This window comes from Lissotriton vulgaris, chromosome 3_1, assembly GCF_964263255.1.
Source record: "Lissotriton vulgaris chromosome 3_1, aLisVul1.2, whole genome shotgun sequence".
In the NCBI taxonomy this organism is placed as follows: Eukaryota; Metazoa; Chordata; class Amphibia; order Caudata; family Salamandridae; genus Lissotriton; species Lissotriton vulgaris.
In genome coordinates, this window is record NC_141689.1 from 1,280,412,590 (window position 1) to 1,280,439,655 (window position 27,066).

Here is a 27,066-nt window from a genome sequence, read left to right on the forward strand (position 1 = left end):
TTTTGGAATAAAAAAACCTTTGGGGGTAAGCGCACAGAAAGTTAACGGTGTGCTTGCGGAGCTCTCACGGTGCGCAGACCTTGTAATCATATTAAAAAAAAAGTTTTAAAATATATATATATTTTTTTTAAATGGTTGTACTTTGTTTTTTATAATTATTTAACTATAAAATGTGAAATATAAAGAAGGGAAAAATAAAATGTAAATAGTATTTATTATAAAAAAGAAAAATAGTATAAAAAGAAAAATATTTAATAATTAGTAAATTTAAAAATTATCTTTTAAAAAACCTTTGAAATTCACTGAAAAAACCATAGGTTTCACACACGTTATAGTAAGGAATTAGAATTTAAAAAACCTTGCAAATTCACTGAAAAAAACATAGGTTTCACACACGTTATAGTTAGGAATTAGATTTTAAAAAACCTTGCAAAGTCAGTTAAAAAGCCATAGGTTTCACACATGTTATAGTTAGCTGGACATTTCACTCATACAAAACCATTGAAATTCCCCCGTTATAGTTAATCCAGCTAACTATAACTTGCGCGCCCGCAATGCACTGCTGATGACGTCAAATATTACATCACTCATGACATGGTCAGTGACATCACTCATGACATCACTGATGACATCTGAAATGACATCACTGATGACATTGTAAACAAAGTGGGTAGCTGAACCGTTCCTGGTAGAGAGGATAGTGTGTATTAGGCGTGACCGAGGGTGTACATGTGGCACCCTTGGGCATCCATTTTGTTGGATATATTTGCCTCACACACCCGAATGGGTGTCATGCTTCATCATCGGCGTTGCACCTCGTCGGGGAGGCGGTGCAATCCCCGACGGGCTCACCTCAAAGAGGGGCTCTTTACCGGAGATCTTTTATTCCAACTGCCTTATGGTGAAGTGCGGGTATGTGGGAAATGGAGCAAATAGACTGAAAAGTGATTCAAATGTAGTAGGGAGTACCAAAAGTACTACTTTTTTCTGAGGGTCTCCCGCTACGGTTAAAAACGTGAAACCAACTCACTGGGTACCACCTGTTTAGGTATGATGGCACTAGATGAAGTTGGACAAAAACATGGTCAACATGTTTCTCGCACAAGGAATTTTCCGCGATTCATCAGACCTTAAAAGTGTAGAATATGCAGTCATTCAGCAACATGCTAGTGTCATGTGTGAAATGCAAGCAATATTGGTTTTGATTACCTCTGTAGTAATATCCTATGCCTAAAGGTCGGGGATTATGTACTGCATGAGTTAATGCGGTAATTGAACATCAGGGTAGAGCCTTGAGATGTCGCTTAATCAGCCAGTGTTCCTGACTTGTGACCTACCCATCGCCGCCGAGCTCGGATAGATTTTAAAAAACCTTGCAAAGTCAGTTAAAAAGCCATAGGTTTCACACATGTTATAGTTAGCTGGACATTTCACTCATACAAAACCATTGAAATTCCCCCGTTATAGTTAATCCGCTAACTATATATCGCGCGGCCGCGATGCACTGCTGATGACGTCAAATATTACATCACTCATGACATGGTCAGTGACATCACTCATGACATCACTGATGACATCTGTAATGACATCACTGATGACATCACTGGTCAATGATTTTGTATGAGTGAAATGTCCAGCTAACTATAACATGTGTGAAACCTATTGTTTTTTCAGTGAATTTCCAAGGTTTTTTAAATGCTAATTCCTTACTAAAACGTGCCTGAGAACCTATGTTTTTTTCAGTGAATATATATATATATATATATATATATATATATATATATATATATATATATATATATATATATATATATATATATATATATATATATATATATATATATATATCCGCTCCAACAGTCCCTCCCCGCAATACTCGGGAAACAGGAGGCAGCACTCCAAAGATAGGATTCACAAAGTTTTAATCTCACAAAAAGCGCTTTCGGCACTCGGCCTTCCTCAGTAATGAGACAGTGAGAAGTTCCAATCATCATTCATTTAAACTTTCACGTTGCGCGAGTAATAAACATAAAGATAGGACTCAAAATTAAATCGGCATCCGCCATCTTTGAGTGGGTTAAGCACACATATGAAAGCACTGTGTTAAACGCTTCTGTCAACAATTGTGCATAAATCAGTGTTAGTATGCAAAAGAGCCCAATGTGGCTACAATATCCACACAATGCAATTGATCCTCATGTGTTGATACTTAATTACGCCCTGGATGGGCAAACATAAAGATAGAACTCAAATTAAATCGGCTACCGCCATCTTTCCTGATGTGTCATCACTTTATCACGCCCTGGATGGGCATAAACCATTCATTATGTCTGCAACGTGACACAACCCTCATAGAAATTATAACTCTTATTGGAAATCAGTTCATCATCATAATTGAAAAATTGGAAACAAACAGAAAACATAAGGCAATGATGCAGTCAATCCATTCTTAACCATTATTCCAAATATCAGTATTCATACTAAATGCACAGCTAAGTCCTCATGCATGTTAAGTCCAGTAGGCGTTTTACTTAACAAGTCTATAATGTATCGTGATTCTAATCGCCTCAACTTCAAGAGTCTATCTCCGCCCCTAGTACTAACTGGGACAGAATCCAAGCAGAAGAAGGTGAGTAATTCTCTGTTGCGTGCATGCTCTTTATCAAAGTGTCTTGCAACAGGGTAGCTAACATCTGCATTCTGGATAGCTCTCTGGTGTTCTAATATTCTCAGTTTCACCGAATTGGTTGTGCTGCCCACATACCTTCTGCCACAAGGACATGTCGGACAGTACACAACGTAAGGCGTGGTACAAGTGAGGAACTTTTGTATTCTCTTTGGTTCTTTAACACCTGGTATGCTGTATTGAGTAGTGCGCTTGCTTCCCTTGCACGCCTTACATCGTCCACAGGGAAAGAAACCCTTCATGGGTTCAATTTTAGGTTTGGACCTCAGTTCTTCATGGTGACTATGGACCAAATAGTCTTTTAGTGCTCTGGATTTCCTGAAAGTTACTAGAGGATAGGAGGGCAGATCTTGTTTTATAACACTATCCGTCATCAGGATATTCCAATGTTTACGCAAGATGCGTTTGATGTCACTGGAATTCCTAGAGTAGGTGGTTATGAGCCGAAATTGTCCAGTGTCATCATTTCCTCATGCATTTTGTCTTCCAGCAACTTGCTCCTCTCTAGAGTCTCAACTTTATTTAAAGCTTGTTTGAGTACTCCTGCCTTGTACCCCCTAGCTTTGAACCTTTGTATGCAGTGGCTGGCTGCTTTTCTGAACTCATTGTCTTTAGTGTTGTTCCTCTTTATCCTCAATAGGTCACCGTACGGTATACTATTAACCAGGCTCTTTGGATGTCCGCTGGTGGCATACAATGTAGAATTGCCAGCTGTGGCCTTGCGAAAGAGCTTGGTGTGCAGATTACCACCTTCAACAAAAACAGTCAGATCCAGGTAATTAACTTCATTTTGGCTGATTTCTCCTGTAAACCTCAAATTGTTATCATTGTTTCTGAGTACCTCTAGGTATTCTTCAGGTAATTCAACTGACCCTTCAATGATAATGAACAGGTCGTCTATGTAGCGGTACCAACATTTCACAAGGTCATTCCATTTCTTGTTGGTTTCAGACCAAGCCACCCGCTCCTCCCAATGCCCCACGAATAAATTCGCGAAGCTTGGGGCTGAACAAGTGCCCATCGCCACGCCTCTTAGCTGTTTATAGAGGTTCTTGCCAAAAAGGAAAATGTTGTTGTTGAGGCAGAATCTTAGAAATTCCATCAACATTTTGTTGTGTTCATAGTATTTCACTGGCCTGCTCTCCAAAAACCAGGAAATAGCTAGAAGTCCTTCATCATGCTCAATACATGTATACAAACTGGCAATGTCAATGACCATCATAGTATACCCCTTCGTCCAATTCATACGATCAATACAGTTCAAAAAGTGTTTAGTATCCTTCAGATAAGATTTCAGATTGACCACATGGGGAGAAAGAAAAGAGTCAACATATATTGATAAATGCTCTGTTAAGCTACCCTGAGAAGCTACAATAGGCCTCCCGGGGGGATTCACCGGATCCTTATGTATCTTGGGTAGATAGTAAAAGGTCGGAGTCACTGGATTTAAGCATCTCAAAAACAAATGTTCATCACCGTTTAGCATGTTGTTGTTATACCACTTCAGTATCATATGGTGGTAGTCTTTAATGCTCTTGTTGTATGTTGATTCGTTAACCCTCATATATGTGTTTGGATCGTTGAGCTGTCGCAGTGCCTCTTGTTCATACTGCATTTTGGTTAACAACACAATATTTCCTCCTTTATCCGAGGGTTTACACACCAGGGACGAATCATCACATAGCTTTTTTAGTGCTTCTTGTTGTTTCTAGGTGAAGTTAGACCTGCCATATTCAGATTTGTGTTTACTTCTGAGAGATCTCAAATCCTGAATCACAGCTTCAGAAAAAGTGTCTATCGCATCCGTTCCCATTATTGGCATGAAAGTAGAAATAGGTTTAAAGTTCGTGGCACCCCCTCTTTGCTGTACTTCCATATGTGTCACCATTTGTGTGTCTCTTAGGTTGACAATATCCTCATCCTCAACCTCCCTTCTCAGTTCTTCCAGAGATCGAATGCCCGCAAGATCTTTGCATAGCAGTGTGCTTTCTTCCGTATTACCAACAGCCGCTGGTTTTGGTAAGGGAGGTTTCAACTTAAAATACTTATACAGTTTTAGTTTGCGGGTGAACTTAAACAAGTCTATGCGTGTTTGTGTGAACTCAAAGTTTTTCTCAGGGCAAAATGTGAGTCCCAATTTTAAGATGTTTTGTTCCTCGGTAGTCAGGATTTTGGGTGTCAAGTTGACAATGGTTAAATTGTCTACAATGTCTACGTTTTCTTCTTGTAGGCATTCTTCATGCTCCTGGTTATGGGTGGCGAGCCCACAGTGTTTGCGGCTCCAGCCCCCCCTCCTCATCTTCCTCTTGGTGTTCTTCTTTCTGGGGGTTTGCCCCTCCCCCCTTGATGTTGCTTCGTACGCATTACTTGATACTCCTCCTGAAAACCCGAGGGTTCGGTTACATCTTCCTGACCATCCTCGCTTGATACCTCTTCTCCAGTTAGCGATGATTCCGAGGTTTCAGGCACAGTAGTACTTGTCTCAGATTGTTTTTTCTTTCTCATTTTCAATTCTTTGCGTGGTTTATCATATTTTTTTGAGAAGGTAAGTACCCTTCCCATGCGATAGTCTTTTTCATCTCTCTCAAATTTCTCCTCCTTTCTTAGTTTAATTTTCTCTTCGTATTTTTTCAGTCTTTTCTTCATTGCCTCACGTTTTTCAATTTATGTTGATCCTGTTCTTTGGTGAGGTCATGTTCAATTTCCTTGATTTCAGCCAAGGCTTTATCCCTATCAGACCAGGCAAAGCGTACCAGTATCATCAAACTGCCCTTACATGACTGGGCAGTGCGCTCCGCCCATGCATCCAGTAACAGGGGGTCCGGATTTTCGTATGCTGGGATAGTATAGATCCTAAGTCCCCTAGGCACACGATCAACATCTATATAGTTTTGAAGCGACATCGCTTCCCACCATTTTCTGCATTCTCTTTCATAAAGACGCTCTAACGCAATCAACTTCGCATTCAAGTCCATTGCATTTTTATCCGTGGTGTCTGGTGCCTCCCCCTGTGCCCCAGCAGCCTTTTTCTTATTCTCTAACATGCCTTCTTCGGCCTTCCGTCTCTCCGTTTCACAAAACATTGTTAACGCTCGTGGTTACAGCCGTGACCACGATATGTGAACCTATCTCGCCAGCGGTGTTCCAACTTTGTATATATGGTTCAAAAGCGGTAAGTCTCTTACCCGGTATAATCCAGGGACGCTTTCACTCTGTTGTTCCCCTCGGAAAACGGCGTCCTTGTTGTGGGAAAACCGCTATTATATCCAAAGCGTTGGTTCCGCGGTGCAACTGGATTTTAAATGAAAGCTCCACTCGCACCAGCCTGTTGCACTCCAAGGCGGGTGCCTGCCAGTCGGGGGTGCACCCGACAACAATATCCGCTCCAACAGTCCCTCCCCGCAATACTCGGGAAACAGGAGGCAGCACTCCAAAGATAGGATTCACAAAGTTTTAATCTCACAAAAAGCGCTTTCGGCACTCGGCCTTCCTCAGTAATGAGACAGTGAGAAGTTCCAATCATCATTCATTTAAACTCTCACGTTGCGCGAGTAATAAACATAAAGATAGGACTCAAAATTAAATCGGCATCCGCCATCTTTGAGTGGGTTAAGCACACATATGAAAGCATTGTGTTAAACGCTTATGTCAACAATTGTGCATAAATCAGTGTTAGTATGCAAAAGAGCCCAATGTGGCTACAATATCCACACAATGCAATTGATCCTCATGTGTTGATACTTAATATATATATATATATATATATATATATATATATATATATATATATATATATATATATGTATATATATATATTCGCTGAAAAAACCATAGGTTTCACACCAGTTATAGTTAGCTGCAAATTTTACTGACATAAAACCATTGAAATTCCACGTTATAGTTAGTTGGACTCACTATAACTTGCGCGTGTAATGCACTGCTGATGACGTCACATATTACATCACTCATGACATGGTCAGTGACATCACTCATGACATCACTGATGGGTTATTTGATGTTTTTTTAGTATCAGTATGAGTGTCTGTATGGTTTGGTGGGGGTATTACTTTGCACATAGATGCATCAATGACTGACTCACTGTTTGTATTTGTTTTGAAGACAGCATATGTGCAGGACTATATGGGTGGATGAGTGTGTATATGTGTGTGTTAGTGAGTGAATGACTGTCTCACTATTGTCTTTATCAGTAACAACATAAGTTTTAATCTAGTATATGTGAGTATTGATGTATATAAGTGAGTATATGTGAGAGTGAGAGATTGAAAGAGTTCCTGTTTAAATAAGTATGTGTTTCTATAAGTGATTGTTTAAGAGAGTAAGTACGTGTAAGTTTCCTTAGAAGTAAAGTGGTAGTGTGTGTATAGCTGTATATGCAAATTAATGGATGTTCAAAAAGTTCAAGTTCAAGTTCGGGTATTTGTATAGCACACTGTTCACCCAGAGGGTCTCAAGGCGCTTGGGTAGGGGGTTCATTATTTGTCAAATAGCCAGGTTTTGAGTTCTTTTCTGAAGGAGATGTGGTTCTGAGTAAGGCGGAGGTGAGTGGGGAGTGAGTTCCAGGTCTCGGCAGCAAGGAAGGAGAAGGATCTGCCACCCTGAGGTTCCGAGACAATTTGAACCCGTGTTTTCAATATTGTCGGAAATACATAATATTGGTATCAGCGAACCGCAAATGATCCATTTAGCATATCCTGGTGTTTTCGCTATGCTACGAGCAAGAGTACTCCTGTTATAAACACATTTCTGATCTACCCATGGCATCCATCTTAGATCATGGCAGCCATTTTGTGTTTCTTGCCCTCACATACGCAATAACCTCTGATCACTTCATTTCAATTAAGGACACGTAGGCTTAGCCGGCGATTCACCTCTCTAGTGACACGTGCACCTTAGAACAGAACACGCTGTAGCTGCATGACTCGACAAAGGCTGCCTCCTCTGCCCGAGGCTAGTCCTGCTATACTGGTTCTCGTGGTCGTTGGCCTGATCATGATTAGGCGGCCGAAGCTGGTAGCCTTGCCCATTTACAACCCTCAAACATCCCTTATCCTGCTTTTCTATCTTTTGCACCTGGCTCTGCTCCTTTCCTTCTGGGCCTTTATTAGGGGGAGGTAACGAAATTTACGATGAGGCGGTCCGGGTCTTGAATGAAAACTTGACATGAGATTATGATGGAAAAGTGGGAACCCCTCGTTCGAAATGTTTTGACATCAGATATTGTCGGCGGTTCCTGTGTAACACCAAATATTTATTGTTTAGGACACAAAGGTTTGGGAATGTACTAACATGTGAAGAATTTGCCTGAAGCCTAATTTTTAGTATATAAGGAGCAACCCTCTTTGTACAAATCGAACAGGCTCCTAGATACTGCCCATGCGTAGTTTCTGTGACTTCTGTGTCCCTGCAGTAATAAACCTTTGGTCTTTGACGCCACCATCGAGAAGCCCGTGTTTCTGTTTATTTGTGCACCAAGGCAGGTGGAACTCCGGGGTCTTCGGGTGTTGTTCCCTGACACCTCTGGACGGAACCAAAAAGTCCAGAACTCCAATTGGCGCCCAACGTAGGGCGACGTCATTCGGTACCGGTCCAAAAGCCTGAAGAGTTCGAGAAGCTTCGTGTGAAGATTCCTGAGGGAGGCGCCCCACTTCATCGATCCCGGCATATCGCAAAAGTGGCCCGAAGTTCTCTTCCACGAGGGTTCCCGTTCGGACGGCTGCAGTGGGCCGTTGCCTTGACCGTCGCCCTGTCTTGGACCCGAGGTGCAGTCCTTAGTACGGCGAAACGTGACGGGTTTCTCCTTGGTGACGTCTTCAGTGCCTCAGTTAAGAATTTAGTGGTTGCTAGTTGGTTACTTCGTGAGGGTTGTTAAAATCCTTTGTGGTTCTTGGTTTGGTTTGGTTTCGTAAGATTATCACTGGTTATTCTGGTTACGATAATCTATTTGGTTTAGTTTGGGTATCGATACATCAGTTCGCTTTTTTTGTAGGCCTAAGTTCTTGGTTCAGGTGCACATATCTGTTTTTTGTTTTGTCTGTTCTGTGTTCCGGACTGAAAAATGGTAAGTTGGAGAAATTGTATGTTGTCTTGTTTCCGTTGCAACAGTGATTCACGATTGGAGGACTCATGTCTGGTTCCTCCGATTGGGACTCCCCTATATGATTTGTACTGTAAGCATGGGGTGGGTCCTATATCTTATAATGAGGTGTGGGTCCGATACACTGAGAAGGATGGTGTCCTTAGTTGGCCACTACATGGTAGTTTTGAACCAGAAATTCTTGACAATTTAGAAGCTAAATTGTTTAGGAAGAAAGCCCGGCCGGCAATGTTTGATTCTTTCCGTTACTGGCGAAAAGAGTCCAAACAGAGAGAAATCAAGAGGTTGAAGAAAGAACAGAAAGAGCAAGAAGAGTTGACTTTAGAACAGGCGGCTAAACAGCTGCAAGTCAACGAATGTGAGAAGGCCGTAGAGGTGGCCATTAGAGAGCATAATTTAGCGATCGACAAGTGCTATCCTGCCTTGCCATCGAGTACAACTAAGATACTAGAGGATCCCGAAAACGATCCTCTGTTGTCTTACTTGTTACAGTCACCCCCACCGTATGCACAGGGTATTGTGGCTCCACCCGTACAAAATGTTCAATTGCCGGTTGCTGGACAACCTGGTATTCCTGCTCCTGCCCCTCAGAATCAAGTTCCTGTACCTCCTGTGGTTAATGTGAATGTACCTTCGGCACCTCCTCTTCCTGGGTTGCCGACTTCTCTACCTATACCTGTGTCGCTTACACCTACTATTCCACAAACTATCTTCCTCGATACTCCTACTGTCCCGCTATCTATTCCAACTACTACTGTGTTCTCCGCATCTGCCAGTATGTTGACTCCGCTTTCTGTTCGTCGAAAAATTACTGATTCTGTTTCCAGCATTCTGTCTCCTCTCTATAAAACCTTAATTAAGACTCCTACTTCTGATTCTGTGCAAAGGCGCAGTCAGCTCCCAAGTACTGAGGAACGGGGAATCTTGGATTCCACGGCTCTCAGATGGATTTCAAAGAGTAGGAGATATAGCACGAGAGATGTACTAGATACTTTTATGCAGTGGAGGAACCAACGCAACGATATGTTTTTGACGAGATGTGCTCCCTGTTGCGTGATGAATTAGAAGAAAATGATTCTGAATCGAGCCTAGAAGAATTAATTCATGTTCAAAAAGAGTTCGCTGCAGGAATGATTGTAGGTCAAAATATAAAAGAAGCGATGGAACTGATTTTAAGTTATAGGAATGATCCATCACTTCGTTCTCCGAGAGACTTCGAGAAAAGTAGTACGAAGCTAAATCGCCAATATCCAATGAGGGAGGTTCCTCCAATTTGGCGCGAAGCTGTGGAAGCTGACGCACCGAATGGTATTGTAGCTGCTCCGGCGCAATTCCAGAGAGTGTGGATACACATTCCATGGAAGCGAGCCGAAGTGCTAGCAGTGAAGCAGGCCTTGCCAGACCCGCGTAAAAATCCTGCCGGATACTATAAGGAATTAACACAGACAGTTGAGGCTTGCATAATGAATTTGGCGGACATTGACATGTTATTTGGTAATGTAGTTCCACAGCCAATTTGGGCTAAAATACGTAAGGAGAATCATCCAGTTGCCCTAGGTGGTGATTGGGCAGCTATCATTGCCGCAGATGGTCAGCAAACAGGTGGTTCCAAACCCGAACCTCTAATTGCTGATCTTCCAGGTAGAATAATCGACTTGATGAAGACTCTGATGCCCGCATTGCGCGTTAACTGGGACAAGTTGTCCGCATGCAAGCAGAAAAAAGACGAAAGTGTCTCTGACTTCTTCACGAGGTTCGAAGAGACTTTTGTAGATCATAGTGGTCAGGATATGAGCACAGAAGGAGGACAGAGATTGTTTGTCGATAAATTCGTACATAATTTGTTACCCGAACTATGCAATAAATTAAAAGATTCTGAAAGTGCGTGGGCTGTCTCTACAACTGCGCAAATACTTGCAACTGCACAGTATTATGAAAATAGAGATAAAGAGGAGAAAGAGAAATCAGACAAGAAAACGAAAGATTTAAAGACTAAAGTTCTTTTGCAGCAGGCGTATCCGCCTCGCACAAATCAGACTAATACGCAGCAAGGTTCGTATCAGAGGACAGATTATAGCTCACCTAGGCCTCAATATCAGTGGAACCAATGTGCATACTGTAAGAAAGAAGGTCACTACAAAAATGAGTGTCCAGTTTTAGCGCAAAATAATGCAGCAGCAGCTCAGAGGTCGTGGTGGTTTTGTGCAAAATTCTAGAGGTAGAGGGCGAGGTGCTATGCCTCCACAGACGAATGATCGCCCTTCCAATCACTTTGATCAGCGAAATGGACAGTCTTCACAGCAAAACAGATCTCAACAGTATCATGTTGAAGACTAGTGTGAAGTAGATGAGGGATTTCAGCAAAATGGGTACTAGGACAGCCATGGACAGAGAGAGGGAGTAGTATCAGTTCCAGTGGATCAGAGTGGGCCTTATGTCGCAGTAGCAACATCAGGTGTAGTCGAACCGTTTCTGTTGGATACTGGTGCCGCAAAAAGTTCTATCATTCATGCGAAACTCCCTGGCGCACCTTTGTCCGGCTTAACAAATGTTTCTGTAGGTTTTTCAGGCGCCCCTGTTTACAACCCCATATCTGGTCCTTTGTCTATTTCTGTTGGACTGTGTCAATTGAAAGCACCCTTGATTTTGACGACGGGTTGTAATGAAAATCTGCTTGGTTTAGACTTGTTAAAACGCCTATATGCGACATTGTACTGTTCTCCGGAAGGAGTACAGCTTACATTGGGCAAAAGAATCACCTCTCCGATGTACTTGTCAATGGATGCACTCCCGCCAGAGCTGCGTTCACTCCCTAAAACTCTTTGGGCGACTGGTCCTAATGATGTACGCCTTTTGGAAATACCACCATATGTAGTCACTTTAAAAGCAAATGTCAAATTTCCACGAATACATCAATATAAAATTTCTAGTGAAGGTGAACGTGCACTTTTACTGATTGTGCAAGATTTGATTAAGAAAGGTGTGGTTGAAGAAACTAGAGGAAATGTCTGTAACAGTCCTGTATTACCGATTTTGAAACAAACTGATCCTACGAAACCTCCAGTATATAGGTTTGTCATTGATCTCAGGGAGGTTAACAAGATTGTGGTCCCGCAGTTTCCTGTGGTTCCAGACATCACTGCCTTGTTAACATTGATTCCTGCTACAGCCACATGGTTTTCAGTCATCGACTTGAAGAATGCCTTTTTCAGCATTCCGATAGCCGAAGAAAGCAGAGATATTTTCGGCTTCTGTCTAGGAGGTCGAAGCTTCAGATTTAAACGCGCTCCACAAGGCTATTGTGAGAGCCCATCTATTTATAGTCAAGCGTTAAAAAGTCAGTTGGATTCCTTTGTCCTTCCTCAAGGTTCTGCACTAGTGCAGTATGTAGATGATCTTTTAGTGGCTGCCGATGACAAGGAAACTTGCAAAGCAGCTACGATTTCGTTATTGCATCATTTGTCCAATTTGAATCACAAGGTGTCACCTTCGAAAATGCAATACTGCTGCCAAGAAGTGACCTACCTAGGTCATCTCTTGTCAAAGGAGGGAAGGAAGTTGACCCCAGAAAGAATAAAAGCAATTACGCAGATGAGTGTTCCCCGCACACAGAGAGAAGTACGTGCCTTTCTAGGTATTACCTCTTACTGTAGGCAGTGGATCCCAAATTTTTCTCTTTTAGCGAAACCGTTGGTAGCTTTGACTGGGAAAAATGTTCCGAGTCTGGTACCGTGGTCTGATGAATGTCAAGAGAGTTTTTCTGAGTTACGAAAAGCATTATGTTCAGCTCCTGTATTGGGTACACCTGATTACAGCAAGCCATTCACGCTCTACGTTCACGAGAGAGAAGGTTGCGCGTTGAGTGTTCTGACACAAAAATTTGGTGATAAACAACGCCCTTGTGCGTATTTTTCATCAACATTGGATCCAGTAGCTAGAGCGTTACCTAGTTGTTGAGAGCTACAGCGGCAGCTGTGGCTTCCATTCGACAATCTGCTGGTTTGGTGATGAACAACATGCTGGTGGTTATGGTTCCTCATGCTGTTGATACACTCATGAATCGAACCAAGACACAACACCTTACCAGTGCGAGATTATCTGGTTACGAGCTGACATTGCTAGCGAGTCATATTCAGATCAAAAGATGTAATGTATTGAATCCAGCAACGCTGTTGCCGGCTAATCAAGAGTCGAGTGATTCCGAGCCCCATGATTGCTGTTTTAGAACCGAGGAAGAGACAAAAGGACGAACTGATTTAAAAGACACCCCATTGTTAGATCCAGATGGCACGTTGTATGTGGATGGGTCATGTTTTAAATTGGAGAATGGTGATGTGACTGCTGCTTATGCGGTAACGACTTTGAGGACGATTGTGGAGACTGCAAGAGTGAGTCAGAATTCTGCCCAAGCTGCAGAATTAATAGCTCTAACAAGAGCGTGTGTTTCAGCTAAGGGAAAGAGAGTGAATGTGTTCACAGATAGTCAGTACGCATTTGGCGTGGCCCATAGTTTCGGCCGTTTGTGGAAAGAAAGAGGTTTCATTACGTCCCATGGGACTAAGATTCAACATGGTCAGCTAGTTAACGACTTGTTGGAATCTCTAACCTTGCCGACTGAAGTTGCAATTGTGAAGTGTAGTGCTCATAAAGCAATCACGGATGATGTTGGTCGTGGGAATGCTTTTGCTGATGAAACTGCTAAACAGACAGCTAGAGATATGATGAGTAGAATGTATGTTGCTATGTCTGCAAGATGGGTTTCTGAATCTGGAATGTGTGAAGATACAGTGGAAAGTGTGAAAGAGATTCAGAAAGAGGCAACTGAGGAGGAAAAACGTGCATGGAAAGAAAGTACGGGCAAGTTGGATTCGAGTGGGTGTTGGATTGACTTGTCGGAACAACAGCGTTGGATGTTGCCTGATGCGTATGTGCTTGCAGTGGTGACAATGGCGCATGGAGTAGCGCATATAAGTTCTAAAGGAATCTGTAAGATGTTGGCTCCAGTCTGGAAGAATGATGGGATTAGTAAATGTGCAGAGAGAGTGGTGAAAAATTGTATGGTATGCCTGATGCATAATCCTGGCAAGGGAACTCCAACTCCTGCTGGTCACTTCGCTCCTCCTTCTTGCCCCTTGGAAGTGATTCAGCTAGATTTCATACACATGGATCGCTGTAATAATTTAAAATACGTCCTGGTGGTAGTCTGTGCTTTTTCCAGATGGATCGAAGCATATCCACTAAAGGACAATACTGCCCTATCAACTGCCAACATTCTTCTCAAGGAATATTTCCCTAGATATGGAATTCCACGGATTGTATGGTCAGATAACGGAAGTGAGTTTATAGGGAAAGTTATGCAGAGTGTGTGTGCCGGTCTGGGCATCAAACAGAAGTTCCACAGTGCAAACCATCCCCAGTCTGCTGGTTTAGTTGAGGGTTACAATGGCACCCTCAAACTAAAATTAGCTAAAATACAGGCATCCACGGGTTTATCCTGGCCAGACGCATTACCTTTGGCTTTGTTATCTACGAGAGCAACTGTACATTCTAGAGTGGGGCTTAGCCCGTATGAAATTGTTTTTGGTCGTCCGGCAAATATTTGGGGTGTGCCTAGGCCAAAGGAGTTTTGTTCCCTAGAATATCCTATGTTGATCGATTACCTTTACGACTTGACTGCTAAATTGAGTCTTATTCACCAACAGGTTTTCGATGCATTGCCAAAGCCTCCGGAGAGTCCAGGGCATCAGTTGAAACCCGGCGACCACGTTGTGGTCAGAAACTTTGCGAGGACAAAGAACCTTCAACCGAAGTTTGTTGGCCCCTTCCAGGTGCTGCTTGCGACGAGAACCGCTGTTCGTGTAGCTGGTCGCAAGCACTGGATTCATGCATCTCATGTCAAACGTGTACCTTTGCCACTTCCTTACGACGACTGGGTGAAGAAGGGAATTGGTGCCTCTGAATTTGAACAAACGCCAAAGTTCATCCCTTTCAGCGATGCCGAATTGATTACCGACACTCCGAACTCTGACTCTCCTCCTGAAAAGACTCCTCTGAACTCTGAACATTTGTCCTCTGCATCAGAAAAAACTCTGTCATCTGCGAACCTGAACACTGCAACAGCTACTAGTGATACGTTATTTGCCGATCAAACAGTTCCCGCAAAGCAAAGATATAACCTACGACCTCGTAATATGGACAAATAAAGCAGGAAACTGCCTATTGTGATATTTGAAATCTTGAACTTTTGCCTTCAGCCAGGAAGTTTGCTATTGTTTTATTGTTTTTAAAATTGCCTTGCCGTCTGGGTAGCCGTAGGGTCGTGGCTGTGTGCCTAGTTGAATTTGCGGGGGTCTGACACAAGGTCGATCTTTCTGTTGGTTCTGGGAACTCCCAGGGCTTATAGAGGCATTTTCATCTACGTACACATCATCAGTGGTCGCGAGTGGATTGTAGAAGATGGAGCTTCCTGCGCTGCAACGAGAAAATGTGATTTATGTTCGCAGAAACAGACTTTACAGAATTCTTCATAGTAAATGTTTCCTAATGCAATGTGCTATTACATTTCTAATTGTTTTGATAACGTTGGTGGGTGGAATCGTCTTTGGTATAAATTTGATCTTTGTGCCAGTAACTACAGTACCTCCCCTTGATCCTGCTACTTCTACTGTTTCTTCTATACACTCTTTTCACTCGTTTCCTGAACATGAGCAAGCTCGACGCTCAGAATTCATTAATAACACTTTTGTACAGCTCTTGCACCAACACCAACTGGTAGTTAACACTACAGACTGCTGGGTGTGTGGCTTGATACCCCACACTATGGATAAAGGTATTCCCTATCTGGTTTTGCCTTTCAGCTATAATGGATCATTTCAGGCCCTTCAAACCATCTTTGCTTATGCCCTTGAAACCTATCCTCCGCGTCCACCACGTTCCACTAAATATAACTCTGCCAACAAAGCTTTAGTCCAGGGAATTATTGACATGATCAAGGACGTCAATAATACTCCATCTTACCCTAGAGACGAATTGCGGGTATATTTGAGTTGGAACTCTTCAGAGTATCGCCTTAGTTTGGGAGAAAGCAAGCGTAAAAGCTCAACTCCAATCTGGGTCGTACCTCACCGAGGTCAGGTCTGTTTGCAAGGTAATGGGAGAAATCCGAGAGCTCGGCTAGGGAGGAGTGAGTGCGTAGAGACTTACGTGTTTCCGGCTAACTCTTCCCCTGCTTTTCTTACTGCTAGGGGTACTTACTTCATCTGTCTAGACAGAGCGTATACATGGTTGCCTGCCGACTTTTCAGGTTCATGTTATATTGCTCGACTGTTGCCTCCAACATACACTGCTTCATCCGATTATCACAAGACCAGAGTAGCGAGAGGTGTCTTCAGCAAGGAAGATACCGCTGGTCAGGAAGCTGGAGACTTCTTCAAAGGCTTCCTTCCATTCTGGGGACCTATGGCCAATAGTAGAAACATACGTCAGCTAACACGGGTAGTTGAATCTACTATCACCGAAACTGCTGGTGCCCTTAGCAACTTGACAGCTGAGCTTCAAGCGGATAGACTCATGACGTTGCAGAACCGTATGGTTCTAGACGTAATACTTGCAGACCGAGGTGGGGTATGCAGAATGATCCAATCGAGCTGCTGTGTCTTTATTCCTAATAATGCTCCAACAGTCTATGAGGCGATCTCGAAGCTACACAAGATTTCCGACTCTATACACGTAGACAAGGGAAACTGGTCCTTCATGGAGTGGTTTTGGACTCTGATATCAGCGTGGGGATGGAAGGTTCTAATGGTCATTGGTGTCATCTTAGTATTCCTATTCTCATGTTGCCTGATTATCCAGTGTGGTCCAGCTTTGTGCAGTCTTTGTGCTGCAACCTGTTTTAGAAAACCACCTGCGTTTGGAGAAAAGGCACGAGAAAGGATGATGATACAACAACATGTCACTGACCTGATGAGCATAGAATTAGACTCTGACATAGACTGAGTAATTGCCTATGTAAGGGCAAAAGGAGGGTCTGAGGTTCCGAGACAATTTGAACCCGTGTTTTCAATATTGTCGGAAATACATAATATTGGTATCAGCGAACCGCAAATGATCCATTTAGCATATCCTGGTGTTTTCGCTATGCTACGAGCAAGAGTACTCCTGTTATAAACACATTTCTGATCTACCCATGGCATCCATCTTAGATCATGGCAGCCATTTTGTGTTTCTTGCCCTCACATACGCAATAACCTCTGATCACTTCATTTCAATTAAGGACACGTAGGCTTAGCCGGCGATTCACCTCTCTAGTGACACGTGCACCTTAGAACAGAACACGCTGTAGCTGCATGACTCGACAAAGGCTGCCTCCTCTGCCCGAGGCTAGTCCTGCTATACTGGTTCTCGTGGTCGTTGGCCTGATCATGATTAGGCGGCCGAAGCTGGTAGCCTTGCCCATTTACAACCCTCAAACATCCCTTATCCTGCTTTTCTATCTTCTGCACCTGGCTCTGCTCCTTTCCTTCTGGGCCTTTATTAGGGGGAGGTAACGAAATTTACGATGAGGCGGTCCGGGTCTTGAATGAAAACTTGACATGAGATTATGATGGAAAAGTGTGAACCCCTAGTTCGAAATGTTTTGACATCAGATATTGTCGACGGTTCCTGTGTAACGCCAAATATTTATTGTTTAGGACACAAAGGTTTGGGAATGTACTAACATGTGAAGAATTTGCCTGAAGCCTAATTTTTTGTATATAAGGAGCAACCCTCTTTGTACAAATCGAACAGGCTCCTAGATACTGCCCATGCGTAGTTTCTGTGACTTCTGTGTCCCTGCAGTAATAAACCTTTGGTCTTTGACGCCACCATCGAGAAGCCCGTGTTTCTGTTTATTTGTGCACCAAGGCAGGTGGAACTCCGGGGTCTTCGGGTGTTGTTCCCTGACACCTCTGGACGGAACCAAAAAGTCCAGAACTCCAACCCATGGTGGATTTTCGGATGTGCAGGACGGCAGCGAGGGCTTGGTTGGAAGATCTTAGTTGGCGGGTGGGTTTGTAGAAGGACAGTCGAGTGTTGAGGCATTCGGGTCCTAGATTGTAAAGGGCTTTGTGTGCGTGGGTGAGAAGGCGGAATGTAATTCTTTTCTTGACGGGAAGCCAGTGGAGGTCTTTTAGGTGTCCGGTGATGTGATCTTGGCGAGGGATGTCTAATATGAGTCTCGCTGATTCGTTTTGGATGCGTTGGAGTTTTTTTCTGTAATTTTGCTGTGATTCCGGCGTATAGTGTGTTGCCATAGTATGTGTGTGAGTAACTATTGGATGACTGCCGGTGTGTAACAGGATGTATAGGTGTATCACTACATATGATGATTGAGTGTATGTATGAGTGACTATATAGAACTGTTGGTGAATGAGTGGATGTGTATATAGATGGTGTAATTACTGAATTGGTTGTTGTAACTGGTATCGGTATGTCCATTTTTTTGAAAATGTTAATTTCTCTTTTTGAATATGTGTTTTAAGGGTTACATTACACTGAAAGGAGGTCTGTCACTCTGTCACAAGGATGGTGTCATCAGTGATGTCATGAGTGATGTCACTGACCATGTCATGAGTGATGTAATATGTGACGTCATCAGCAGTGCATTGCAGGCGCGCAAGTTATAGTGAGTCCAACTAACTATAACGTGGAATTTCAATGGTTTTATGTCAGTAAAATTTGCAGCTAACTATAACTGGTGTGAAATCTATGGTTTTTTCAGTGAATTTACTAGTTTTTTTAAATGCTAGTTCCTAACTATAACTGGTGTGAAACCTATGTTTTTTTCAGTGAATTTCATAACTTTTTTAAATGCTAATTCCTAACTATATATAGGGCCTCAAACCTATGAAATGTAATATTTTTTAGAATAAATCCTATATTGTATATTTATATAATACTTTTTTTTTTGCCCTGGAGCGCTCCCGGGGCGCGTACCGGGGAGCGCCGCGGTCAGCGCAATTTTCCTTCGCGCCCCGGGGCGCGTACCGGGGAGCGTCCCATTAGCGCTATTGCCGTGAACAAAAACATCATTGTGACGTATCGGCGTGATACGTACAGCGTAAGCGCGCCCGGAAGCACCCACGCGCATACGATCATGCAACGTAATTATCTGACGCGCTTACGCGCCCCTGGGCACGTAGTGTAAGCGCGTCGGGTCATGTGACCTGAAAATAACACTTTTCATTGGTGCAGAACAGTTTTGGTTTCCAAATGACGAAGGCCTGAGTCATGTGACCTGGAAATTACACTTTTCATTGGTTCAGGTCAGTTTTTTTTTCCAAATGATGAAAGACCCCACCTTTTTTCCTTATTCTGACTTTGTCCTTTGACTGAGGAAGACCTGTTTGGATATCTTTGTGTTATATTTTGTACTTTAAAATGGCTACAGTAGCAGCAGCAGCTGGAGCATCTGCACCACCACCACCACCACAACCACCAAGAGGACCACCACAACATTACATTGGTGGTCAAGAAGAGGAGGAGGAGGAGGAGGAGGAGGAGGAGGAGGAGGAGGAGGAGGGGAGGAGAAGGTGGCTGCAAGAAGACAATACCCCATACCAGCCAAGGCCACACATTGTATGGGAGTTTTTTTCTATCCCAGAGGGAAAGAAGAAAGTCAATGCGGCCAAGGTGACTTGCCTAATCTGTGGCATGGAACTTTCAAGGGGGAACCCTAACAAAAAATACTCTTTTGGCAACAACACCATGATTCGCCACATGCAGCGCAAGCATCCGATCAACTATTCTGCTCCAGAGATGAGAGAACTGGCCAGTAACCCTCCCCAATCTTCAGGCACCACCTCCAAAAGAAAGCAACCCACTCCATCGGGACCAGAGACAAGTGAGACGATCCCTTGCATTCAACCAGGGTTTCGGGATTTCCGAATAACATGTATTTATTGTGGTAAGACCATCTCCTATGGTGAACTGAGTATAAAGCTCATCGTCCTTGCTGGTGACAACCACAAATGCCCCAAAAAACACTAATTTTTTCCTTTTTTTTTGCTCCAGTTGAGCCATTTTCAATTCCCCGTTTTTGTTTCTCCCCATAAAAATAACAAAAAAATATAAAATAGTTCATAAAAGCCAAAAAAAGAACAAAATCTTCAAAAAACACAAAAAAATATAAAACAACAAAAAGAAGAAAAAAACAGTTCTTTTTAGAACTACCTCCAAATTATAAATAAAGGCTACAATTTTTTTTAAACTCTGTCATTGTTGCAAAATTAGTTACAACACCTGCCCTGCCCCAACTGACAATAATGAATTAGGGGCTGATTAATGTGTCACTGGATTTGAACTTCCAGCCTGGCTCCTGCTTGTCTGCCTTAGCTGTAATTCAGGACCTTTGTGTAACTATTCTGAGGGTCAGAGCAGGGTCACATAATAGTTGCAAGTGGGCAACTGAACTCTGGAGGGGCCCCTCAGGAAGCACTACAGGAAATGGCTACTAATGATGAGCTTGAACTTTTGAACCTGGTAAGTAGTTTCAGTTTTGCTAAGATCGTATTTCTGCAATTTAGAGCTTATTCGCGGGGCGCGAAGTTGAACTGGGAAGCTGCGAACTCACGCGAACAGTGCGAGCAAGCCATAAAATCAGCTGCTCGCGGATTTGCGGATGTTGCGGGAAATTCGCTAATCTCGCGGATTGTGAATTTACCAAAAATCCGCAAAATCCGCGAGCGGAACGGATTTTCCGCCCATGCTTATTCACTAGATGTATGGGTTCAAAAGTGCATGTGGAATTAGATGTATGGGTGGTTGACTGTGTGCATGAGTGTATTGGTGAGTGAATTGATATCTTAGTGCTACATGTCAAAGTAAGTACATATGTAAAACACAGTACATGTGAGAGTTGACATATATAAATTACTGTGTATAAGAGCCAGTGAATGTGTGAGTGGCTGCATGGATCATTGTAAACTTGTATCAGTGATTGTATAAGAGAGTAAATATGTGTTAGAATATGCTTGAATAAGTAAGGTGTGTATAACTGTATAGTTGAGGAAATGGAGGTGTGATTGTTTCTTTGCATGACTGACTAGGTGTGTGTGTAACTCCATGGATGAGTGACAGTCTGTGAGTGTCTGCTAACACTGAGTGTACCTAAGGTTATATTAGAGTCTGAAGAGGTTCATCGTATTATCACATGAATGATATCATCAGTGATGTGATGAGTAATGTCAAATGAGATGTCATCAGTAATGTCATCAGTGATGTCATTTGAGATGTCATCAGTGATGTCATTTGAGATGTCATCAGTGATGTCATTTGAGATGTCATCAGTGATGTCATTTGAGATGTCATCAGTGATGTCATCAGTGATGTCACTGACCATGTCATGAATGATGTAATATGTGACATCATCAGCAGTGGATTGCGGGAGCGCGATATATAGTTATTGCAACTAACTATATATGCGAATTTCTATGGTTTTGTGCGAGTAAATTAAGGTTTTGTAAATGCTAATTCCTAACTATATATGGTCTATAACCTATGATTTTTTCAGTGAATTTCAATGGTTTTTTAATAGCAAATATGAAAAGCTTTAAAATGTCAAGTACCTGGTAGGTAAAAACATTTTCGTGTCTATGCACGCTGATGTGCTTTGAACGCTGCCCCCCCCTTTTTTTCTTTTAGGAGTATTCTCTCTTTGCAGATAGTGAAGGGTAGGTAACGCAGGCCTTTGCCCCCGTTGTAATCCGTCGTGCCTGCTTCTCTCTCCATTTGATTGATTGTTATCCAAGCATTTACTGTTTTAGAATTGGATCTCTTTGCTTCATTCTCTAATAACAAACAAGCACAGAGTCGCAATACTCTGTTTAGTCTTTGCAGATAGTGAAAAATCGTTTTAAAAAACAAAAGGAATCGAGCAAAATCAGTAGGCCACTAATGGGATCTCTTTTTGACCTCGCTAAAATAGAAACATTAGGAAGAACCCCTCATGAGAAATACGAAACTAGTGAGATGAACTAAGCTCGACGCCATGATGGCTGCAAGACAACTCGGCTCCGCCACCCACCCGCCCAAATTCTATAAGTTCCGGTGGAGCCCCAACGTGAACAGGTAGAGAAGAACTTGCCCTCCCCTCTTTGACTGAATGTTCTTGTAGCCTGTCCCTTCTGTTGTCATTTAACAGAACTTTTTGGACTACTGAAAGGGGTTGTGTTCCGACCGCTGGTTGGTGGAGACATTTTGACTATATTCTGGACCTGCGTTGTCGCGTAATGCATCATATGACGTGCCACGTTAGCGCACCCGGAAGTACTCCGGTGCGCAAGGCGCAGCTTCCCGGAAGCGATCCAGAGCGCGGCGCACAGCGCGTAACATAAGCATAACAGGTCATGTGACTTGTTAATAAAACTTTTCATTGGTTCATTTTACTTTTGTTGTTCTAATGATGAAAGGCTTGGACATAATAACGCTTTTCATTGCTTTCGAACATTTTTTTTTCTTAAACATATATGTTATAATGTTCCAGGCTAATGTACTTTCCCGGGAACTTTACAACTGTCCTGCAAGTAAAATATTCCTATTTCGAGAAAAAGGGCGTTTCTTCGTCCCATGAGGGAGCCGTTGAGCAAAAGAGGCTCGGCCTGCTGTCTTAGTCGCCGATAGGCCTGAATATCAGATTCTTATCGATCACTTTATGTTGCAGGAGTAGAAAACACAACGGCCCTTGACCATTTATCTTTACTGCGTTCCTGCGTATTATACCTTTTAACCGTCATGTAATTGGACTGCTTTATTTCACTTGCCTTTTACTGATTCGAAAACAGTGGCTATTATTCAAAACTTTTCCAATGTAAGTACTACTACCATGTTTTGTTTTAAAAACCTTTATTGTGAAAATGTCAGTATACAAATACGGGTCTATAACCACGTGGGCCGGCCACGGAGCAAACTGGAATCGTATATGATGAGGGGACATTTACACTGTAGAACAACGTAACGGGTGACCCATTAGGTTGCAAGAACTAAGGTGTCTAACATTTGCAGAATCGGTGGACGTACATTTTATAATTAAAGTACGACAGGGCCAGTTACAATAAAATTATCTAGATATACATTTGCGGGCAATTACCATGGGTGACGTTAAATCGAACTTTCAATAGTACAGTAATCAATCATCAGAACTTAATATCAATAGGGATGTCCAAATGTTCAATCAGTACTCGTCCCCGCCCGCCATGTGCTTCAAAACTGCATACGTATCTCGTGATATCAAGGTTGGGCAACCAGTTTACAACAAGGAGTTACGAGTCCCATTTTACCAGCTCCATTTTGGGCGAGGCCGGACAGGTCCAGGATATAGTCAAAATGTCTCCACCAACCTGCGACTATGATGATGTTCATAAGCTCTATTGATTAGAATAACACTCCTCTCTCCACATGAAATTAATTTGCCGCAAGTTAAACATGTCATTTTCATTTGTCCAAAGTTCTTCTGAAGATTTAGAACCTTTTCCCTTGCCTCTGATTCTGTCACTGCCACTTCATTGGTGGATGTACTGGCAAGTCGGGGATTATCCACCAAATCATACTGCAGATGAGATGCTTTCACCTGGGAGGCGGAAGAGGTCCGTTTACGCCACCTCTCCCCCCCCCGCACCCCACGCCGTCTTTCGGCTCAGCATTGTAGGATGGCCACACCAGTGCGGTGCGTTCGAGTCACTGTACCGCAAGAGCGGGAGAAACTGGACACGCCGTCTTTCGGCACAGCATTGTAGGATGGCCACACCAGTGCGGCAACTTGCTGGTCACCACCTCGGTGCCATCCGGATCTCGGCGCGTTGTGCTGCCTTCGGCCTACTGTAGCAGCAAGTGCGGGTGCAACTCTGCTGGACGGCGTGTGAAACGCTAAGGGGCGCCGCAAAGCAGAAGAGGTGCCTCCACCTGGGGAGGCGGAAGAGGGCCGTTCGCGCCGCCTCCCCCTGGGTACCCCACGCCGTCTTTCGGCGCAGCATTGTAGGATGGCCACACCAGTGCAACTTGCTGGACACCAACTCGGTGCCATCCGGATCTCGGCGCGTTGTGCTGCCTTCGGCCTATTCGCACATCGGTCCGCTACTGACGCCGCCTCATGGGCCAACGGATTTTGTACGCTTTTTATAGCCCAAAGCCGCATAACAGGTCATGTGACTTGTTTATAAAACTTTTCATTGGTTCATTTTACTTTTGGTTTCCTAATGATGGAAGGCTTGATCATATGACCTAAAAATAAAACTTTTCATTGGATTAAAAAAAAAAAATTCCCAAACGATGAAAGACCCACCTTTTTTTTCTCACTCGGCAATCAAAAAAGGTTCCGTTAGATGATAACAGAGGGGACAGGCAACAAGAACCATCACTCAAAAAAGGGGAGGGCAAGTTCTTCCCTACCGGGTCACGTTGGGGCTCCACCGGAACTCATCGAATTGATAGTCTACAGTGTTTCTGGATGTTTCAGAGTGAAGCTGGCGTCAGCATGAGAGCACCACCATCTCGTAGCTCCGTCGTGGCCATTCCGCAAGCAATCATGGCAGCCGCTCCCCACCGGAAGCCTGCGGGAGTCGGGGGCCCCCAAGACTTTTGTAGAATCTTCAAGGCTGAGGGGACGCTTTCAAGAATGGAGCCCAAGCCCTAGCAGACAAGCGTCCGAGTTCCAAGGTGTCCCAGGGCCATTTTAGTGGATCAGCCCCAAATCCGAAGAGCCGGCCGCCATTTTTAGAGTCCTGTGGCAGCTACCCTATCGCTGCACCGCAAGAGTGGGCGCAACTCAACTACATGGTGAGCGAGACGCTGTAGCCGCAAGAGCGGGCGGTAAACAGCTGAATGGCGGATGAGGCACAGTGTAGCAAAAGCAGGCGGAATGGCAACTGAAACGGTAAAGGGGCGCCCCACTACAGCAGACGAGCCTCCACCTGGGGAGGCCCGTTCACGCCGCCTACCCCCCCCCCCGGGGCGCCCCACGCCGTTTTTCAGAGCAGCATTGTAGGATACCAAAACCAGTGCGGCAACTTACTGGACATCACCTGGGAGCCATCCAGATCTCAGCGCGTTCTGCTGCCTTGGGACTATTCGCACAACAGACTGCTACTGACGAGGCCTCCCCCCCCCATCCCCCCCCCCCCCCGGGGCGCCCCACGCCGTTTTTGGGAGCAGCATTGTAGGATACCAAAACCAGTGCGGCACCCAGGTGACATCACCTGGGTGCCGTCCAGAACTCAGCACGTTGTGCTGCCTTGGGACTATTCGCACAAAAAGACAGCTACTGACCATTGTTGCTTCTTTTTTAAAAAAATTTTTTAAATGTGTTTACTGTTTTTGTTGCGTTGTATATATTTATAAGTTATTAAAGTTTTATAATCCTACTACTTTGTTGGAGTGCTATATATTTTTAATGTGACACAGAATTGTAAAAACTTTGATGTACAAAGAGGCATCCCTGGAATCTTCCGCTTCAGTCTCTGTCCCACACACCCTCACAGTGAGAATCCCCTCCCCAATCACAATACAGGATGGTTATCAGATAGTAGGAACGCGTGTGGTGTGATGGATCTCATCGGGTGGGGGCCTCGATCTACTGTAACTCCTTTGAAGAGGGGTGATTCTTTACAGTTGAGGCCATAAACTACATCCGCAATCAATCAATCACTCAGATACACTTATAAAGCGCGCTACATACCCGTAGGGTCTCAAGGCGCTGGGGGGGGGGGTGCCGCTACTGCTCGATCAGCCAGGTCTTCAGCTTCTTCCTGAAGGAGAGGTGGTCTTGGGTCAGGCGCAGGTCGGACGGGAGGGAGTTCCAGGTCTTGGCGGCCAGGTAGGAGAAGGACCTTCCTCCTGTAGTCGCTCTTCGGATGCGGGGGACGGCGGCGAGGGCGTGGTTGGCTGATCGGAGGTGGCGTTTGGGAGCGTAGAAGTTGACTCGGCTGTTGAGGTAGCTCGGGCCTTGGTCGTGTAGGGCTTTGTGTGCGTGGGTGAGGAGGCGGAAGGTGATTCTTTTGTTGACGGGGAGCCAGTGAAGGTCTCTCAGATGTCCGGAGATGTGGCTGGAACGTGGGATGTCGAGGATGAGTCTGGCTGAGGCGTTTTGGATCCGCTGGAGTCTCTTCTGGAGCTTGACGGTGGTCCCGGCGTAGAGGGCGTTGCCGTAGTCCAGTCGGCTGGTGACGAGGGCCTGGGTGACGGTCTTCCTGGTCTCTGTGGGGATCCACCAGAAGATCCGCAGGGCTACGTGATAGCCTGGGACCGGCCTGGACAATCAGACACAAAGGAAGAGGAATGTCAGAGGGTGCGGTAGTGAATAGGGTGAAAGGGTGGTGTCGGGCGGGCACAGGGTGTGATTCTCAGGGAAGACCAGCGCAGATGGGGGGAGGTATATGGACCATGCATAAGACAGAGAGCGGGGGTGACCAGTGCGTGGGGGAGATGCTTGCGAGGGTGGGGAGCCATGCTGAGGATCGGCGGCGTGCAGAGAGTAGGTCTGGTCAAGGCATATAAAATGGCTGCTGTGCACGACAAAAGTGTGGCATTGGAAAAAAAGCAAAATGGCGCAGACAATGTTTATCAAAACGAATTAATTTATAACAATTATTTTTAACAATATATTTACTCGCAGTGTCAAAATGGCGGTCAACACTTCCTGATTTCCTTCTAATCGAACGTTAACAGACGTCACGATTGGCGGCGTGCAGAGAGTGGGTCTGGTCAAGGCATCTAAAATGGCTGCCGTGCACGACAAAAGTGTGGCATTGGAAAAAAAGCAAGATGGCGCAGACAATGTTTATCAATACGGATTAATTTATAACAATTATTTTTAACAATATATTTACTCGCAGTGTCAAAATGGCGGTCAAAACTTCCTGATTTCCTTCGAATCAAACGTTAACAGACATCACGCAGCAAAAAAAAACAAAAAAACGCTCACGCGCAGCCGCTGGAAGACAAGTATCAACATATATGAGCCTCCTCAGCCACCCTCAGAAAACTTAAGGGGTCAGGATACGTCTCCCGTACCCCCTTATACCCATTTCTCACATTGTTTTTCCTCCATCTTGTAATTTAATTAAATCGAAACACAAAATGGCGAATTCCCATTTCGCGTCCCGGTTCACTACCCGGTTCGGGAACCGGAAAGCGCTTCTACCGCAAAAAATCTATATTTTTTTATTTGCCCCACGGGACCCTTTAATAACCCCAACATCATTCCTAGGGGGTCAAGAAGGGTCTACCTTGC